Source organism: Pseudophryne corroboree, chromosome 6, assembly GCF_028390025.1.
Source record: "Pseudophryne corroboree isolate aPseCor3 chromosome 6, aPseCor3.hap2, whole genome shotgun sequence".
Classification (NCBI taxonomy): domain Eukaryota; kingdom Metazoa; phylum Chordata; class Amphibia; order Anura; family Myobatrachidae; genus Pseudophryne; species Pseudophryne corroboree.
Genome location: NC_086449.1, coordinates 416452076 through 416472330, shown reverse-complemented (window position 1 = coordinate 416472330; position 20255 = coordinate 416452076). Strand labels below are relative to the sequence as shown.

At 40.6% G+C, this 20255-nt stretch overlaps 1 protein-coding gene and 1 pseudogene across 7 annotated transcripts in view; both read right to left on the bottom strand.

Moving 5' to 3' along the window:
* The window catches only part of CACNA2D1 (calcium voltage-gated channel auxiliary subunit alpha2delta 1), a 1227493-nt gene that overhangs the window by 531093 nt on the left and 676145 nt on the right, over positions 1 to 20255 (bottom strand). The gene's annotated exons all lie outside the window — the stretch shown is intronic.
* On the bottom strand, positions 10359 to 10459 carry LOC134938825 (U6 spliceosomal RNA; annotated as a pseudogene).

The following is a 20255-nucleotide window of genomic DNA, read 5'->3' as shown; positions in this document are numbered from 1 at the left end:
GGACATGTCGTCTACTGTCACTGCATATGATTCTCTCAACATTGATAGAATGGTGGAGGATTATATGAGTGACCGCATCCAAGTAGGCACGTCACACAGTCCGTACTTATACTGGCAGGAAAAAGAGGCAATTTGGAGGCCCTTGCACAAACTGGCTTTATTCTACCTAAGTTGCCCTCCCACAAGTGTGTACTCCGAAAGAGTGTTTAGTGCCGCCGCTCACCTTGTCAGCAATCGGCGTACGAGGTTACATCCAGAAAATGTGGAGAAGATGATGTTCATTAAAATGAATTATAATCAATTCCTCCGCGGAGACATTGACCAGCAGCAATTGCCTCCACAAAGTACACAGGGAGCTGAGATGGTGGATTCCAGTGGGGACGAATTGATAATCTGTGAGGAGGGGGATGTACACGGTGATATATCGGAGGGTGAAGATGAGGTGGACATCTTGCCTCTGTAGAGCCAGTTTGTGCAAGGAGAGATTAATTGCTTCTTTTTTGGGGGGGTCCAAACCAACCCGTCATATCAGTCACAGTCGTGTGGCAGACCCTGTCACTGAAATGATGGGTTGGTTAAAGTGTGCATGTCCTGTTTTGTTTATACAACATAAGGGTGGGTGGGAGGGCCCAAGGACAATTCCATCTTGCACCTCTTTTTTCTTTTCTTTTTCTTTGCATCATGTGCTGATTGGGGAGGGTTTTTTGGAAGGGACATCCTGCGTGACACTGCAGTGCCACTCCTAGATGGGCCCGGTGTTTGTGTCGGCCACTAGGGTCGCTAATCTTACTCACACAGTCAGCTACCTCATTGCGCCTCTTTTTTTCTTTGCGTCATGTGCTGTTTGGGGAGGGTTTTTTGGAAGGGACATCCTGCGTGACACTGCAGTGCCACTCCTAGATGGGCCCGGTGTTTGTGTCGGCCACTAGGGTCGCTAATCTTACTCACACAGCTACCTCATTGCGCCTCTTTTTTTCTTTGCGTCATGTGCTGTTTGGGGAGGGTTTTTTGGAAGGGACATCCTGCGTGACACTGCAGTGCCACTCCTAGATGGGCCCGGTGTTTGTGTCGGCCACTAGGGTCGCTAATCTTACTCACACAGCTACCTCATTGCGCCTCTTTTTTTCTTTGCGTCATGTGCTGTTTGGGGAGGGTTTTTTGGAAGGGCCATCCTGCGTGACACTGCAGTGCCACTCCTAGATGGGCCCGGTGTTTGTGTCGGCCACTAGGGTCGCTAATCTTACTCACACAGCTACCTCATTGCTCCTCTTTTTTTCTTTGCGTCATGTGCTGTTTGGGGAGGGTTTTTTGGAAGGGACATCCTGCGTGACACTGCAGTGCCACTCCTAGATGGGCCCGGTGTTTGTGTCGGCCACTAGGGTCGCTTATCTTACTCACACAGCGACCTCGGTGCAAATTTTAGGACTAAAAATAATATTGTGAGGTGTGAGGTATTCAGAATAGACTGAAAATGAGTGTAAATTATGGTTTTTGAGGTTAATAATACTTTGGGATCAAAATGACCCCCAAATTCTATGATTTAAGCTGTTTTTTAGTGTTTTTTGAAAAAAACACCCGAATCCAAAACACACCCGAATCCGACAAAAAAAATTCGGTGAGGTTTTGCCAAAACGCGTTCGAACCCAAAACACGGCCGCGGAACCGAACCCAAAACCAAAACACAAAACCCGAAAAATTTCAGGCGCTCATCTCTAGTTAATACTTGCCAATAAGAACAATTGTAGTTGTACAGTATATTAAATTCTAGTCCATAAGGATCTAGGATGTACAGTATTAAATATATAGAGCCATGAGCTCTGAAAACAATAACAATGGGACTCTAGAGTTTGTGCTTTGTATTTTGCATTTGACTAACACAACTTTAGGAATGTGTAAAAAAAAAATATACAAGTAATATTTCTTTTGCTGCAGTTATTTTATTGTTATTTTTTGTTTTCACATAAAAGGTCAATTAGTATTCTCCTAAAACTATCATGTTAGAGCAAATTGGCAGTTAGAGGTGCATGGCCTTTCTAAAAATGTCATGTTGGCTGCAAAAATGAACCTAGAATGGTTGCATTTATATGAACTTTCTCTGCCATTACTTCCTTGCTACTATTATATATTCTATTATATATTCTGCTAACCACGTACTTCTTGACAGTGGTGACATTTTCAAAGCTTTACGTGTTTGCCGTAGTAATGAAGTAGACTATGCTTTGCACTTAACTTTTTCACTTGTTTGTTTCTTATATACTGTATATTAATCTACCGTAAATTTATTTTATAAATCTAACTGTATATCTATTTATCTCAATTCAATCTACTTATCTACTGTATATCATATATATTTTCAAAACACCCTTTTATTTTTTGATAGTCATCATCCCAACACACTAAAACAAAGTTTACCGATCTCACAATTTTTACGAGTTCTTCGGAGCAATTCAGATGAGGAAACAGCACAGTTACAGATAGAAGATATAAAGGATAGAGTCCTCAATAGAGGATATGACCAATTTACCATTGACTCTTGTCTACATAAAGCCAAAAACATCTTCTTGGGTGGCAACATGAGAAAGTCAAGGATCAAAGATAATCTGTTTGTCATCAGTACTGCTTTCAACACAGCAGGTCCATTCATAAGACGTGCAGTAAATACATTTTGGCCTGTAATTAGGAGCGATCCAGTCTTAAAAAAGAAATTACCAAAAAAAAAAACCCTCTGATTAATTTCAGACATGGTCAAAATCTTAAGGATATACTGATGCAGCCCAATCGACTGATGACGAGTGTCTCCAACACTTGGCTAAGACTGGGTAAATTGGGATGCTACAGATGTCCCAACTGTACAACATGCCGGAGTATGTCGGTAGGACAATTCTTCCATCAGCCTCATATGGGTAAGAAGATTCCCATACATCATCGGGTTGGTTGTCTATCTGATTACGTTGTTTACACCCTTACTTGTCCCTGCTCGCTTGTGTATGTTGGCAAGATGATTTGACCTTTCAGGGAAAGAATGGCGATCCACCGAACCTTGACTCGCCAACCCTTGGCATAGGGTGGCTCAGATAAACCGTTGGCATGCCACTTTTTTGCGGCCAAGCACTCTATTTCTTCTTTAAAAAGCATAATTATTGATAGAATTGAAGTATCACGCAGAGGAGGTGATTATGGAAGGATGATATTGAAATGTGAAGCAGCCTGGATATATAAGTTGGATACCATTTGGCCACATGGATTGAATGATGCCATACAATACAGAATATTTTTGGAATAAAGTCAAAATTTAACTTTTCCTTTGGACTTGTTTAGATACATTATTTTAGATTTTTTTCTCTATTCTTTTCATATATTTTTTTTGGTGCTGTAGAGCTGTCTCCACCTGACCGCATCATGTATTTATTCATTTATTTATTTACAGTTTACATTCTATTTACTGTGTATTTAATCACTCTATGTAATAGCACAAGGCAGTCTGCCCTGGAACGCAAGCTGCAGGCAGCTGGAATGCATTCCTGTGTTGTGTTGAACGTGATTGGTACGATCAGTAGTCATGTGATCTCACAGGTTCTGTTGACTGTGTCTCAGACCTGGACACTCAGGCCACGGAGGATCAGAGAGTATGTGCTCCCTTTTAGCCACGGGCTTCCGGTAACTGGAGTGAGTGTACCGGAAGTGCGGCATTAGGTGGAGTGAATACCGTGTACCGGAAGTGCGGCATTAGGTGGACCGCATGCCGCGGTAATTACTGTTTGCACAATTTCTTATCCTATTGTAACGAGGGGTTAATTTTGTTAATTGTATGATTACTTAGGGGTTGGATTTATGGGGTATATATGTTTGTCTTGTTCATTGTTTAGATAGCTTGACAAAGGTCCCAGAGAGGACTGAAAATTGCTGCTATTTTTTGCACTGATGATGCTCTGAATAAAGCGGAATCTTTTATCTGGAAGACTGGTGAGTGCTCCTAACTTGAATGGTTATTTTTGGAGTGGCTTCCACGTTAGATTCACTCAAAATAGGATTGCCACACCAACAAATTGCCTGATTGTGTGAGTGTGGATATTCTTGGAATACTATATACAGGATATATATATATATATATATATATATACATACTATATATGCACTGTATCTTAATGCTAATATTAGGCTATGGTTCAGTGATAACTGTATATCCCATGGGCTTCTACAGGGATGGTTTTATTGGATAATTTATTAAGTAGCAAAAAGGAAAGCTTTTCGCCGCTAGGCAATGCCATCTTTATATGGCATTACCTATATTTGGCACTGGAGACCTGAAAAACAAGAAAAGCATTACTGGAAGTGATAATATCCGAATAGGGGAAAGAGACCACTAAGCAGGGATATACCACTAATGATTGCTGGGTAGATAAAAACTGATGAATTCTGGTGGCATCTAAAAATACAAAACAAAAGGTAATACAGGTTGCAGATAATATCTATTATACAGTGGTGGACTGGGAACTGAACGCGACCCTGGAAAAAATTGTGTCACATGGGCAGCACAAGAGGTATACCATGTAACCATGGTGGCAGCACCCCTTCTCACACGTCAACAAATGAAACAGGCCCCACATGCGCATCAGCCCACCGGGGATCTGTAGACCCTTTGGCTATGCTATTATATAGTGCTAATAATTATACAAAAATAATTACTGCGCTTAATAAACTGACACAAGTGATTAATAAAAATTACATTATATAATATATGTCTGCATTTGTCTGCACTCAATTCATACATGAGAAACTTGCTTTTGATAACCAAAACAAATTTACTTATTTTCTTTTAAAATGATACACTTACAAACATTTAGATATTCATAACAAGTGATTGCTTACTTGACACACTTGTAACATATGGGTTAATATTGCAGCAAAAATATATAAAAATGGAGCTGGTCATATAATGAGAGCACTGAACTGCAAACAGATAAAATGGCACTCCAATCCTCGTCAAACTGTTAGTACATTTATAAATCATGGGATTGTCAATAGCGACAATGTACTGCTTTAAAGAGGAAATCAATTTAATTCCAACTGCTGGTGCGGCACCAATAAAACTTCAGATAGGGTTCCAATATAATTGCAGGTTGAGTATCCCTTATCCCATAGGTTCTCAAACTCGGTCCTCAGGACCCCACACAGTGCATGTTTTGCAGGTAACCCATCAGGTGCACAGGTGAATTAATTACTCACTGACACATTTTTAAAGGTCCACAGGTGGAGTTAATTATTTCACTTGTGATCCTGTGAGGAGACCTGCAAAACATGCACTGTGTGGGGTCCTGAGGACCGAGTTTGAGAACCACTGCCTTATCCAAATGCTTGGGACCAGAAGTATTTTGGATATCGTATTTTTCCGTATTTTGGAATAATTGCATACCATAATGAGATATCATGGTGATGGGACCCAAGTCTATGCACAGAATGCATTTATGTCACATATACACCTTATACACACAGCCTGAAGGTCATTTTAGCCAATATTTTTAATAACTTTGTGCATTAAACAAAGTGTGTGTACATTCACACAATTCATTTATGTTTCATATACACCTTATACACACAGCCTGAAGGTCATTTAATACAATATTTTTTAATAACTTTGTATTTTTAATAACTTTGTGTATTAAACAAAGTTTTTGTACATTGAGCCATCAGAAAACAAAGGTTTCACTATCTCGCTCTCACTCAAATAATTCCGTATTTTGGAATATTTAGATATGGGATACTCAACCTGTAGTAGATGCAGGGCTAATGATAGCAACAATATAATCCTGCAGTGTAGTATTGGATTCAGTTTTTAATTGAAATAGCTCCAACCCGCCTGATACTGGCATCCCAGTGCAGGAGCTTTGCTCAGCAGTATAATTACCCGTTCCAGCGGGAATAGTGATAGAGCAGCATAGGCAGTCAATATATAGTTACCCCTCCAGATGGATGCTCAGCATGAGCGTGGAGAACGCAATCACCACCAGCACTATAGTGGTGCAGAAGATCTGTCCTGGTAAGCGGGGATAATAGTACTCCAAATACCAAGTAAATGAATAGCCGCAAATGGCAAGAACGCTGGTGCCGATGTCCATCACTCGTGTAAAGACCAGACTCCAGTAAAGGGGATGACGTCAACACGTTTCGTCCCGTCCCATATTATATAATGCTGCAAGGTGTGTGTCTAGCAGCTGCACATTAGAGAGCGGCAGGGAGGCCCCATCATCTTCCTACCCTTACAGCTCTCACTGGCTGTCTGCTAAACATAGCCACTGCTACTCCAGCCAGTGCTGTTAGATAAATCATGGTAAATAAAACAATATTTGATTTAAAGAAAATATAGAAAGAGTGGAAATAGACAATAGAGTACTTGGTTGCATATTAAAACGTATAAAAAGCAGGAAGACACAAAATTGAAGTTTGAGGAAAGAGGATGTAAGAAGAATGTTTTTTTAATTGAGCATTTTTTATTGAATTTCTGTTAGGAAAACAAAACAAATACACAGTACAAAACATACAAAGAGAGAGAAACAAAGAAAATACATAATAATATGTCACAACAATGCATCCAAGAACAACATAGAAACTACAGAACAGTTCAAATTAAAACATAGTAATAATGAGTTCATTACCGCGCCTAGATAGAATAACAGACACAAATAGTACACATAAAGCCAAATGGGATGGCAGGAACACTCTCGTTACAGTTTTAAAATTGTGTGGGCAAAACATATTTGCTATTGTTAATACTTAGACACAGAGACAATTAATAAAACAACAAGCCTCTCAATTGCCAAACAAACTCATACAAGGGAAGAATAGATACATATGCTGGGGTTTTTCTCTATTACTATGCTTGGAACAAGGTTAACATATCAAAAACGGAATGCTGTGAGTGGTCCAATAAACTTTCTGTATTTGAGTCCTATGAACATGACAAAATTATAATTTGTGCTGATTTAGTAAAATGCCTATTTTCTTTTTCGGTTATATCAGGTTGGAAGACATTTCTTGAAGGCCAAACACATGTTTGACTCTCACCATGAATCCTATTTAAACAAAATGATACGTAGAATAAGGCATTCTAAGTCTGGCATTAACGACAATTCAGTCTATGAAAATGTCTTCACATTACTTAATTGGAAAACAAAAACCTACTGATTCTGAGCTGATCTACCTTGTTGATTCAACATGCCAAGGAAGAGGTTTTTACAGACACTTCCTGTCCATAGCTTTAACCTGTATGTCATGGCAAAGAAGGGAATAAGCTAGGAATTCTCTGAAGAAGAGATGACTAGACAGCCTCTAGCTACAGTCTCACAACAATAATCAGTTTCTGCTAAATGTATCCCGACATTGCCTTAGGAACTTATTCTGTAAATTATTTATTTTTACATGTTTTTTTGTTTTTGTTTTTCACTCTTTCCACATGTGCCTGGAATATTAATACAAGCTCTTAAACACACCAAATCATATATAGTCAAAAATGTACTATTAGAGATTTGTATTATTTCAATACTGGCTAAAGTTTTGCAAACACCAATGGCAGCTGGAAAATACAGGGAAAAAATTGAATCTAAAAGCTGTGCATTTCACCCTAACATCCTCTGAAATATTGGTGTCTATTTACTAAGCCTTGAATGGAGACAACGTTGATGGAGATAAAGTACCAGCCAATCAGCTACTAAATACCATGTCACAGGCTGGGTTTGAAAAATGACAGTTAGGAGCTGATTGGCTGGTACTTTATCTCCGTGCACTTTATCTCCATCTAAGGCTTAGTAAATAGCACTCTATCGTTGATATACAAATGTGATTTAAACTGAAAAACATGCTGATACTGAAAAATGTGTTATATTAAATGCTGTGTCGTGCTTCTTATCACTGGCATTATCTACCTGCAATGATTTGGGGGCTGATATTTTAAATTAATATAAGTTAATTTTTCAATCTGGGAACTTGTATTATAGTGGTAATGTATGTGTAGTGCATGACTCTCTTGCAGATCTACACGTCAAGGGAGATTCATGCAAAATTGATAAAACAGTTTATAAAACCTTGTGTCCATTCTAAGTGATGTGTCATAGATAATAATTAAGTGACCATCCACTTTTCATATCAGAAATTCACCACCAGAAGTTGCGATACGGTTACTTTTGCAAAAAAAGTTTTTAAATTGTTATAAATAATTAGGAAACACAATTTACATAAATTGAAAACAAGACAAAACGTAACTAAAAGTTATATTTTCAACAATAGAATAACAAAACCTAGGTATAATGTGGAAAGTATAAGTTATATTTTCAACAATAGAATAACAAAACCTAGGTATAATGTGGAAAATATAAGTTATATTTTCAACAATAGATTAACAAAACCTAGGTATAATGTGGAAAGCATAAATCAATGTGGGCTGTACTAATCACATCAGATGTAAAAGGATCATTTTTTAAAGCTGTCTCCTACAGATCAATGAATTTAGGAAAGGTGACTCCCTTTAACATACTAGACATTCACTGTGCAAATAGATTGGAAATCTGAGACAAGATTCAGAACTAAATAGGTAGCGGAAGTTGTTTGAATGAGAGCTGGCGTTATCAGTTTCTATACCACAGTCATATTTCCGACCCCCCACAATGTAGATGTTTAGTCACAAGTAGAAGGTGAAGGGCCTGAACCTAGAGAACTTTGGTACTGACCCCAAACACTTGGTAAATACTGCAAATGACCCTAGCATCTTTATGTTTGTTTTTTAGAAAGTCTCTGTAGATTTTTCCAAACAAATTAACTGAAAATGTTATTAATGAATTCACTATTATACTGAATTTAGGAACCAATGGATAGTCAATGAAAGTAGAAATACTAGACCTAACAGAAATAATTTAGAAGGAAACACACAGATGAATTTCATTTACAACAGTCCCTCGTAAGGGATATGACTTTGTCTGCAAATAAGTGTTTGTAAAGCTCATATAACCATCCAAAATCACCACGAACAATGAGCATTACGTCTGGTTAGAGCACAGCAGCTCCTATAATATGGTCTGCTTCCCAAACTAGGTAAGGTTTTATTTTATCCATAATATGTCAAACTCAATAAAGGTGATATAGTAAAATAAACTCTAGCCCAGAAAATGTCTAAATACTTTAATGTTATCCTATAGGAATAACTCAGCATACTAAATAACTCGACATCACCTGAAATATAGTTGACAGTGAGAGAGCGATGCAGTCAGGCTTTAAAGCCTTTTGTCATGAGATATAACATGTGCAGATCTGAAAGAAGACGATACATTCTGTTTTATGTCTACTCGCTGTACTTGATACTTGACATATGAACTAAGACTGCTTGATGTGCACATGGCTGACAAAGTCTCTGTATTTTTGGTTGTACAGTATGATCAAATTCAAACCAAAGCATGTGTATGCACAAACCTTTAGGGTTGGAGTGAGTGGGACAGCAAAGCATTCGGAATTAGGTTCATGCAGTTTTGTATGACTGTGTGAATGGGCTGAAGACAGCATCAATGAGCCCCATATCATTTTTTTTAACTTTAGATCAGTAACGTAAGGAAAATAAGGCTAAAGCGGAAGGGGATACATCAGTCATTGTTGGCCCCTCCCCTCTAGGCTACATAGCTGAAGCACCCAATGTGTCAGTCTCATGGAGATTGCATGATATGGAAAGAGACTTCTGTGGATGGTTAAACTTGTACCAGGCAGAGATGGATCAGTTATGGTAACGGTCTCTTAAGGCTGAAGCAATTAACATGACCACATTTTTAATAGTTTCCTTTCTGCATTGGCTTAAATGGGGTGTAAACACTATGTGATCAGGTACCAAGCAGCCAAATGAAGGTCACATCGCTTAAATTGGATGCTGGCTTCAAGTTAGCACAAGACGGGTGATCAATGTACAGTATCACAAGCTGGGGGCGTAGATAAGAAGGGTAAAGCTATAATCTACTTTGCTTAGACAAAATGTTATGTAGAAGTGTAATAATTGTTAGAAACTTCATCTGGCATAATTGTTGCCACAATGCTTTGACATTAGGACTACCTTAGAAAGGATATTGGATATTTATTTACCACTTTTGACACTAACATCTGATTGGCCACCTCAACTGCAACTACCACTAAATGTTAGACTCCAAAATTCAACAGGCACAAGCAATAGCAGTGCAAAGATTCTACCAAATGACGCTGCTCTGCTATTTAGAGCAGGGATTTTACTATCAAATAGATGTAGAACTTATTTCAATAGTTTTGTATGCTGGTGTTTTATGGACACAAATAAATAATTTGAGGACAAAAAAAACCCAAAGGTTTTTTTTTAATAATATTTTTAATGTCTCAGGAATTTAAGTGTCATCCTTGCACATGGGTCATGCTTATCCTTCCTGTACCCCATTTGAGTTTAGGCTACAGTATGTTCTGCCAAACCAGAGATAGCATAATAACTTTTTTCCAAATTTAAGAAATACTATTTTTTTGGAGCACTTATCTCTGAATTTGCAGATTAAATATCCACTATAATAGATCAAATTGCCAGACTTTAAAAATGATTACATTTTAGCATCCTAAATCTGTACATAATTCTCCAAATGTCATCCCCTATGTGGGTTTTTTTTAATTTGCTTTGAACCGTTCTGTCAGCCGGTTTGGAGAGCTATTCTAATTTAAGATTTCATTATCTTCTTTCCTTCAGCTTCTGAATGGTCTGTCACATGTTATACTCATCACCCTGAACTAGTCAAGCACATCTCTGATTCCAACCGGAGGGAGACAGGGGATATGCTTTCTATATTACAATTTCTTTATGACCGTAGTGTTGCTGAAACCTGTAAATAATCCCAACAACTCTTTACATTGAATCAGTTTGTTCTCTTGACAGTATTACCTGTCATAGATGAGTCAATGGCTGGAAAAAATGTGACTCAAGTAGAAAGCACACAATCAGCCACTTGTGTACAAAACTTTTTTAATTAATTTTACCATGACCAGGATGTTCGGCAGCTGTTTTTAATAAGCAAATTAAATATTTTTAAGATGAAGGAAGTACGTGATTTGCTGTTCGTATGCTACATATTGGAAACATAAAAATTACAAAATAACTAGTACTGTTCAATTAGTAGAGATTAGCAGTTTGGATTTGGGGCTTTATTCTGGTTTGTTAGCAAACCAAATAAGTTAGCAATTGGCCAAAACCATGTTGCACTGCAGGTGGGGCAGATGTAACATGTGCAGATAGATTTAAATTTGAGTGGGGTGTGTTGGACCAATAAAGCTTGCTGACAATCACCCAACCTAACTAGGGGGGTCATTCTGAGTTGATCGCACGTAGCAACTTTTTGCTGCCCGTGTGATCAACTAGACGCCGCCTATGGGGGAATGTATATCTGCATAGCAGGGCTGTGAACGCTTGTGCAGCCCTGCTATGCTAAAAAGTTTCCTGTAAAAGAAGACCAGGGTAAGAGTTACTTACCCTGTGCGATCGTTCCAGCGATGCAGGTCCCAGAATTGACATCAGACATCCGCCCTCTAAATGCCTGGATACGTCTGCTTTCGCCGAACCACTCACGGAAAATGGTCAGTTGACGCCCTGGAACGCCTTCCTCCTGTCAATCTTCTTGCGGTCGCCGCTGCGACCGCTTTTGTCGTTAGCAGCATCACTGCCTGGCGACGGCCGTCACCAGGCAACAACGCGTCTGCGCAATGCGGCTGCTGTGCATACGCAGAACCGACCCGTTCGCACCGCTGCGAAAAACAGCTGCGTGCGAACAGGTCAGAATGACCGCCTATGTCAGATGTACCCAGATTAATATTCTCAGGTTGCACTGATAACTTCCCCAACTGACAATGTCATATGCTTCATAATAAAGTACATTAGTCCATAATGTTCCCAAATAAGATCACTCCCTCACTCTGCCTCCTGCAGTGGGAGTCATTGGCTTGGCAAAGACCTTGTAAGATTATTATATCAATGTCACAAAGAGGTATTACAAAAAAGAAAATAGGAAAGTACACAATAGATGCTTTGAAGTCTTCAAAATAAGTTACAGGAAACCAGTAAAGTTAGTAGAAATTAAAATAGTGATACAATTTGGTTCAATATTTGAACATTAAAAAGAAAGGTAAGTTTGCAGAGTAAATTGGTGGTAAGCATATTTTGTGAGAAAACTACATGAATTGATGGGAATGTGAGAGAATACAGAAGCTATGATGGGATGATTAAGTAACACTGACCAGATCAAGACTAAAGGACTGTGGCTGCTTAATAAATGACATTCTAGGTTTCTGTAAAGGAGATTTGTAGCATGGTTCTCACCATCATTTTGTTGTACTGTACTTTAACATACCACACATACAACACTGCTGTGGAATATGATTTACAGAGTTATTCTGTTGGAATGGTTACTCTTAACATTCTACATAACACTGATTATTTAGTTATATTAAATAAAATATATTACAGAAATCTTGGGTATATATTTCAGTATCTGTTATTAGTCTGTATTTATAGGCAATTAGAGTAGGGCTACTATTCTTCTATGGGTGTGGGTAGACATTCAACTACTTTATCTAACAACTAAGTTGTCATATTGCTCATTTCATAAAGAGCAAGAGTGTGGTAACTTGCTACAGTCCAACCCTAGGGTCGCCCACCTTATATAAAATATACAGCAAGTAAGGAGAAAGGGAAGGCCAAATACCGTTGTGCTTAACTGAAAAGTATTGTAGCTCAAAGATAATTCCAATCAGCCTCCTACTGTATATCAAAAGTCAAAATGTTCATAGAAGTATCCTTCCTGAAGCCAAAGCAGGTATCTGGTCTCAGCCCTCAGTCCCTCACAAAAGCCTCAGAGATCTTTGAATATTCTCCTCTCACACCATAAGGATAAGCATTAGTGGCATAACAAAGTTTTCTATTAAAGAGGTTCTGTGATTATTTGAAAGAAAGAAAACTTCCTTGTGCCAGTATTGCTTATCCTTAAATGTGATTTGCTGGAAACAATGTTATATAAAGCAACTCCAGAATTAAGATTGACCATGACAACATATATAGGGGTATATTTACAAAGATTCGTGTTTTTGCCGTTTTGAAGGGTGTTTGAACTCGAATGGTATCGGGTGCATTTTACTGCAACTTTTTGAATCATGATACGATCATTCACTAAGCTGCCGACTTTTCCCAATTTGTATTTTCCGATGTCAATGTGATTCGTAATGTTAGGCAGTGTTTTACGGGAGTGATGAGTAAAACACTGCCTGACAAAACACAAGTAATCCCGGCCGGATCTGTGAGATCCGTGCAGGGCTTCATAGTGTACCTTAAAAAGGTGTTTAAAGTCGTTAAAAATCAGAAAAAAATTGCGTGGGGTCCCCCCTCCTAAGCACAACCAGCCTCGGGCTCTTTGAGACGGTCCTGGTTGACAAAATATGGGGGGGGGGAATGACAGGGGTTCCCCCATATTTCATCAACCAGCACCGGGCTCTGCGCCTGGTCCTGGTTCCAAAAATACGGGGGACAAAAAGCGTAGGGGTCCCCCGTATTTTTGAAACCAGCACCGGGCTCCACTAGCCAGGTACATAATGCCACAGCCGGGGGACACTTTTATACTGGTCCCTGCGGCCCTGGAATTACATACCCAACTAGTCACCCCTGGAGGAGTGGGAACCCCTTAAATCAAGGGGTCCCCCCTCCAGCCACCCAAGGGCCAGGGGTAAAGCCCGAGGCTGTCCCCCCCATCCAAGGGCGGCGGATGGGGGGCTGATAGCCATGTGTAAAAAATGTGAATATTGTTTTTAGTAGCAGTACTACAAGTCCCAGCAAGCCTCCACACAAGCTGGTACTTGGAGAACCACAAGTACCAGCATGCGGTGGAAAACCTGGCCCGCTGGTACCTGTAGTACTACTACTAAAAAAATACCCCCAAAAAACAGGACACACACACCGTGAAAGTATAAGTTTATTACATACATGCACACCTCCAAACATACATACTTACCTATGTTCACACGAGGCTCGTCCTCTTCTCCATGTAGAATCCTTGGGGGACCTGTGAAAAAAATTATACTCACATAATCCAGTGTAGATTGTGTCCAATGTATAATCCACGTACTTGGCAAAACAAAAAAAACGGAAACCCCACCACGCACTGAAAGGGGTCCCATGTTTGCACATGGGACCCCTTTCCCCGACTGCCAGGACCCCCCCTGACTCCTGTCAAAGAGGGTCCCTTCAGCCAATCAGGGAGCGCCACGTCGTGGCACTCTCCTGATTGGCTGTGTGCTCCTGTAGTGTCTGTGAGGCAGCACACGGCAGAGATACAATGTTGCGCCTATGCGCTCCATTGTAGCCAATGGTGGGAACTTTGCGGTCAGCGGTTGACAGAAAGTAACCTCACCGCTGACCGCAAAGTTCCCACCATTGGCTACAATGGAGCGCATAGGCGCAACATTGTATCTCTGCCGTGTGCTGCCTCACAGACACTACAGGAGCACACAGCCAATCAGGAGAGTACCACGACGTGGCGCTCCCTGATTGGCTGAAGGGACCCTCTTTGACAGGAGTCAGGGGGGTTCCTGGCAGTCGGGGAAAGGGGTCCCATGTGTAAACATGGGACCCCTTTCAGTGCGTGGTCGGGTTTCCATTTTTTTGTTTTTCCAAGTACGTGGATTATACTTTGGACACAATCTACACTGGATTATGGAGTATAATTTTTTTCACAGGTCCCCCAAGGATTCTACATGGAGAAGAGGACCGAGCCTCGTGTGAACATAGGTAAGTATGTATGTTTGGAGGTGTGCATGTATGTAATAAACTTATACTTTCACGGTGTGTGTGTGTGTCCTGTTTTTTTGGGGGTATTTTTTTAGTAGTAGTACTACAGGTACCAGCGGGCCAGGTTTTCCACCGCATGCTGGTACTTGTGGTTCTCCAAGTACCAGCTTGCGGGGGAGGCTTGCTGGGACTTGTAGTACTGCTACTAAAAACAATATTCACATTTTTTACACATGGCTATCAGCCCCCCATCCGCCGCCCTTGGATGGGGGGACAGCCTCGGGCTTCACCCCTGGCCCTTGGGTGGCTGGAGGGGGGACCCCTTGATTTAAGGGGTTCCCACTCCTCCAGGGTACACCCGCCAGGGGTGACTAGTTGGGTATGTAATGCCAGGGCCGCAGGGACTAGTATAAAAGTGTCCCCCGGCTGTGGCATTATGTACCTGGCTAGTGGAGCCCGGTGCTGGTTTCAAAAAAACGGGGGACCCATACGCTTTTTGTCCCCTGTATTTTTGGAACCAGGACCAGGCGCAGAGCTCGGTGCTGGTTGATGAAATATGGGGGAACCCCTGTCATTTTTTTGCCCATATTTTGTCAACCAGGACCGGCTCAAAGAGCCCGAGGCTGGTTATGCTTAGCAGGGGGGACCCCACGCATTTTTTTTTATGTTTTTACACTAAACAGACCCTTTCCCATAGATAACCATGCACAGATCTCCCTGATCCGTGCATGGTTATCCAAACTCGACTGGAAAAAGCAGGTCTATTTTTTTGCTGCTTTTTTTAACGAATCGGAAAAAAACAGACCCGCACTTGAGCACTCAGAGACTAACACCCAAATACGAATGAATAGTGAATGCCCGTATTGTATGAAATAACAGCCGCGTTTGACCGATGGTCTATTCATTCGTATTTCTGAACTTTGCCAATCAAACCATTACAAATAGACCAGTCACTGCCGAGTTTTCTGCTTAGTGAATTCCCGGATTGGGACTAAGAAAAAAAAAACACAAATCGGCAAAACTCGGATTTTTAGTAAATACTGGCCATAGTCTTTTCCTAATAAACCTGATTCAGCTAAAATATATGGTTTTATTATATATTTGCTATAACAAAAAATCCAAACATATATATAGAGTAATGAGGAGACCAATCTTACAGAGCATTCATGCCAAAACATCATCTGAAATTCTCACTCTTAAATTTAATACCATGGCAACCAAATAAAAACTGGATAAAAACTGCCTCCTTCGCCCTTGGTCAAATCATCACATCTATTGATTTCTCTGCTTTCTATGGTTCTATTTTTGCAATTTTCCACACACTAGTCTCCTATCCAGTAATACATATATGTATGCTTGGGCGGACCCAAAGCACCCGTGACAACTTTGGAAAAGCCAAATCCTTTTAAAGGGTTCTCCACCCCCTGTAAACAAAGATCTGTATTTGAAACTGTCCTAATTACGGGGGTAATTCCAAGTTGATCGCAGCAGGAAATTTTTTAGCAGTTGGGCAAAACCATGTGCACTGCAGGGGGGGGGCAGATATAACATGTGCAGAGAGAGTTAGATTTGGTTGGGTTATTTTGTTTCTGTGCAGGGTAAATACTGGCTGCTTTATTTTTACACTGCAATTTAGATTGCAGATTTAACTCACCACACCCAAATCTAACTTTCTCTGCAAATGTTATATCTGCCTCCCCTGCAGTGCACATGGTTTTGCCCAACTGCTAAAAATATTCCTGCTGCAATCAACTTGGAATTACCCCCTACATGCATCTCTATACTGATATAGCTGCATCATACAACATACCTTCGGTTTTAATTAATAATGTCACCTTGAAAACATAAACTGAAAATATTCCTTAAATTACATTATGTTCATTTCAATACTCTATATAAAAGTATGTTAGTAAACCTGAACTGTACCTTTACTATTCAGTGTTGCACATACTGTATTTCAACATTTCAAATGGCTGAAACTGGACATTTACACAAATATGTCTTAGAGACAAACAGACACATTAATGAGCCAGTTAAATGGGTTGGGTACGAAATCCCGGCAGATGGGATCCCAACAGTCAGAAGACCAACAGCGGGATCCCGGCGGACAGAATCCAGACACATTCCAGTAGAATTTTTCAACCCACCCCTAACCCTACCCATCATCCTAACTTACCCCTCCCACAGCTTAACCCTAACTCACCCTTCCCACAGCTTAACCCTTACTCACCACTGTCACGATCCATGCAGTTTCTCCTTCGTGCCTGGGGTGGCGCCCTCTGCTGTTGTGCTCAGTACTCTGCTCTTATCTGCAGCACCTGAATTCGCTATATAGGCCAGCCACACAGGCTCCCAGTTGCCAGTTCATCGTGTCAAGGTTGTCTCAGTTCTTGTTCCTGGTTATGCTGGTCTCTACTGCTAACATCATCCATAGTACTGCCGGACTCCAACAGCTATCATGTGGAGCTACCCTGCTACAGTGCAATCCCGTTATCCTGCTACATTGCATACTCTACTGCAGTGCTATCCTGTGATCCTGCTATAGTGCAATACCGTTATCCTGCTACATTGCATACTCTACTACAGTGCTATCCTGTGATCCTGCTATAGTGCAATCCTGTTATCCTGCTACATTGCATACTCTTCTACAGTGCAATCCTGCAATGCCACATCTCTGCTAAAGTGCATCCTGCTACGGTGCTAACCTTCTACAGTGCAATCCTGCAATGCTACATCTCTGCTAACGTGCATCCTGCTACGGTGCTAACCTTCTACAGTGCAATCATGCAATGCCGCATCTCTGCTAACATGCATCCTGCTACGGTGCTAACCTTCTACAGTGCAATCCTGCAATGCAGCATCTCTGCTAAAGTGCATCCTGCTATGGTGCTAACCTTCTACAGTGCAATCCTGCAACCCTGCATTCTCTGCTCAAGTGCATCCTGCTACAGAGCTAATTCTGCTACAGAACAATCCTATTACAGTGTCTATACAGTCTACAGTGTTACAAGTGCCTTCACAGTCCACAGCCTCTCAAGTGTTTCCACAGTCTACAGCGTTTCAATGTCTTCACAGTCTTTAGCGTCTCAAGTGTGATCAGACTACAGCGTCTTTATGTAATCACAGTCTTCAGTGTGTCCATGTACTCACAGTCTCCTGGTGTCCCCGTGTACCCACAGTTTCCAGTGTCTCTGTATCCCCTCAGTCCCTAGCATCACAAGTGAGTTTCCAATCCCAGCATCACAAGTGTGTTCCCAAGTATCCAGCACTGCCAAGTACTTCCCAGACTCCCAGCATTGCAAGTGCAATTTCAGATCTCCCTTTCATTTTGAGTTCTCCAATCATTGCTGGTTTTTACTTATTGTTTACAGTTGTATACTGCTTTACCCTGTATAAATAAATCTGCTATTGTACCGAGAACATCAGTCCCTGTGAATATGTTCCTACAGAGGAAATTCCAAATGGATTCTGACACCCCTCCCACAGCCTAACCCTGAACGTCCCATCCTGCAGCCTAACCACATGCTTGGTGCGGCCCGCACCCTGGTGTCACTCTCAGAAGGGGTGATACCAAAGTGCTGGCTCTTCTGCAGTGACAGGAGCAGAGTGCTGCAGTGTGATATTCACCTATAGCAAGAGATTAAAGAAGGAGAGTATAGGCCCTTTAAAAGACAAGTTGGGAGTCTTAAGCAAAAATGATAATGACATAGCGGACACACTAAATTAGTTTTTTTCAACATTATTTACTAGAGAGGACCCAATTCAGGGACTAACACATAATCTCAATAATGAGAATATCCCACTGATAGGTACTTATTTAAGCGAGGAAGTAGTCTGTGACCGATTAAAACATTTAAAGATTAATAAGTCACCAGGTCCTGATGGTATTCACCCAAGGGTTCTAATGGAGCTTCACTCTGAATTTGCAAAACCACTATTTTTGATCTTTAAGGATTCAGTAATATCAGGTATGGTTCCCAAGACTGGCGTATAGCGGAAATAGTGCCTATATTCAAAAAGGGAAGTAAAGCTGAACCAGGTAACTATAGACCAGTTAGTCTTACATCTATAGTGGGGAAAGTATTGGAATGTATTCTAAGAGATAGTATTCAGAAGTTCCTTGAAGTCAATAAGGTCATTAAAGGGAATCAACATGGGTTTATGAAGGACAGATCCTGTCAAACCAACTTACTTGGCTTTTATGAAACAGTAAGCGCAAACCTAGATCAGGGTAAAGAGGTGGATGTAATCTTTTTAGATTTTGCCAAATCATTCAACACTGTACCACACATGAGACTTATCTACAAGCTACAAGAAACAGGGCTAGGAAGCACAATATGCACTTGGGTCAAAAACTGGTTAGATAATAGGGAGCAGTGCGTTGTGGTTAATGGATCTTTTTCAAATTGGATTGAAGTGCTAAGTGGTGTACCGCAAGGCTCAGTATTAGGACCGCTATTGTTCAATATTTTCATTAATGACCTAACAGAAGGTCTAGAAAGCATGGTGTCAATTTTTGCAGATGATACCAAATTGTGTAAAGTTATAAATGCGGAGAGGGATGCTGAGTCGCTTCAGAACGACTTAGTTAAATTAGAAGCTTGGGCAGCGAAATGGAGAATGCGCTTCAATACAGACAAGTGTAAGGTAATGCACTGTGGTAACAAGAACAAAAATAACACCTACCTACTAAATGGGGTAAAATTAGGGGATTCTGTACTGGAAAAGGACTTAGGTGTCCTCATAGATAGCAAACTAAGCAGTAGTACCCAAAGTAGTACTGCAGCAAAGAAGGGTAATAAGATATTAGAATGCATAAAACGGGGAATTGATGCTAGGGACGAGAGTATTATACTCCCGTTATATAAATCACTTGTGAGGCCACACCTTGAATACTGTGTACAATTCTGGGCACCTTACTACAGAAAGGATATCCTGGAGCTAGAAAAGGTTCAAAGGTGGGCGACCAAACTAATTAAGGGTATGGAGACGCTGGAATATGAGGAAAGACTTGCAAGACTAGGCATGTTTACACTGGAAAAGAGGAGATTAAGAGGGGACATGATCAACATTTACAAATATATAAGGTGACAATATACAGATCTTGCGCAGGACCTGTTTTTGGTTAGATCAACACAGAGAACTCGTGGCCACTCACTCAGGTTAGAGGAGAAGAGATTCCGCACAATAGGGAGTAAAGGCTTTTTTACGGTAAGGACGATACGTGTTTGGAATTCCCTGCCTGAGGGAGTTGTAATGGCCGACTCAGTCAACACCTTTAAGAATGGGTTAGATAAATTCCTAATGGATAAGGATATCCAGGGTTACGGGGCATAGTCACGCACTATGGTTATTATAAAAAAGAGGGGTAAAACGTAACGGCAGTCATCAACTTCAGTCAAAATTTTATACAAAATAATCGTGCATAGGAGACCACAAATAGGTTGAA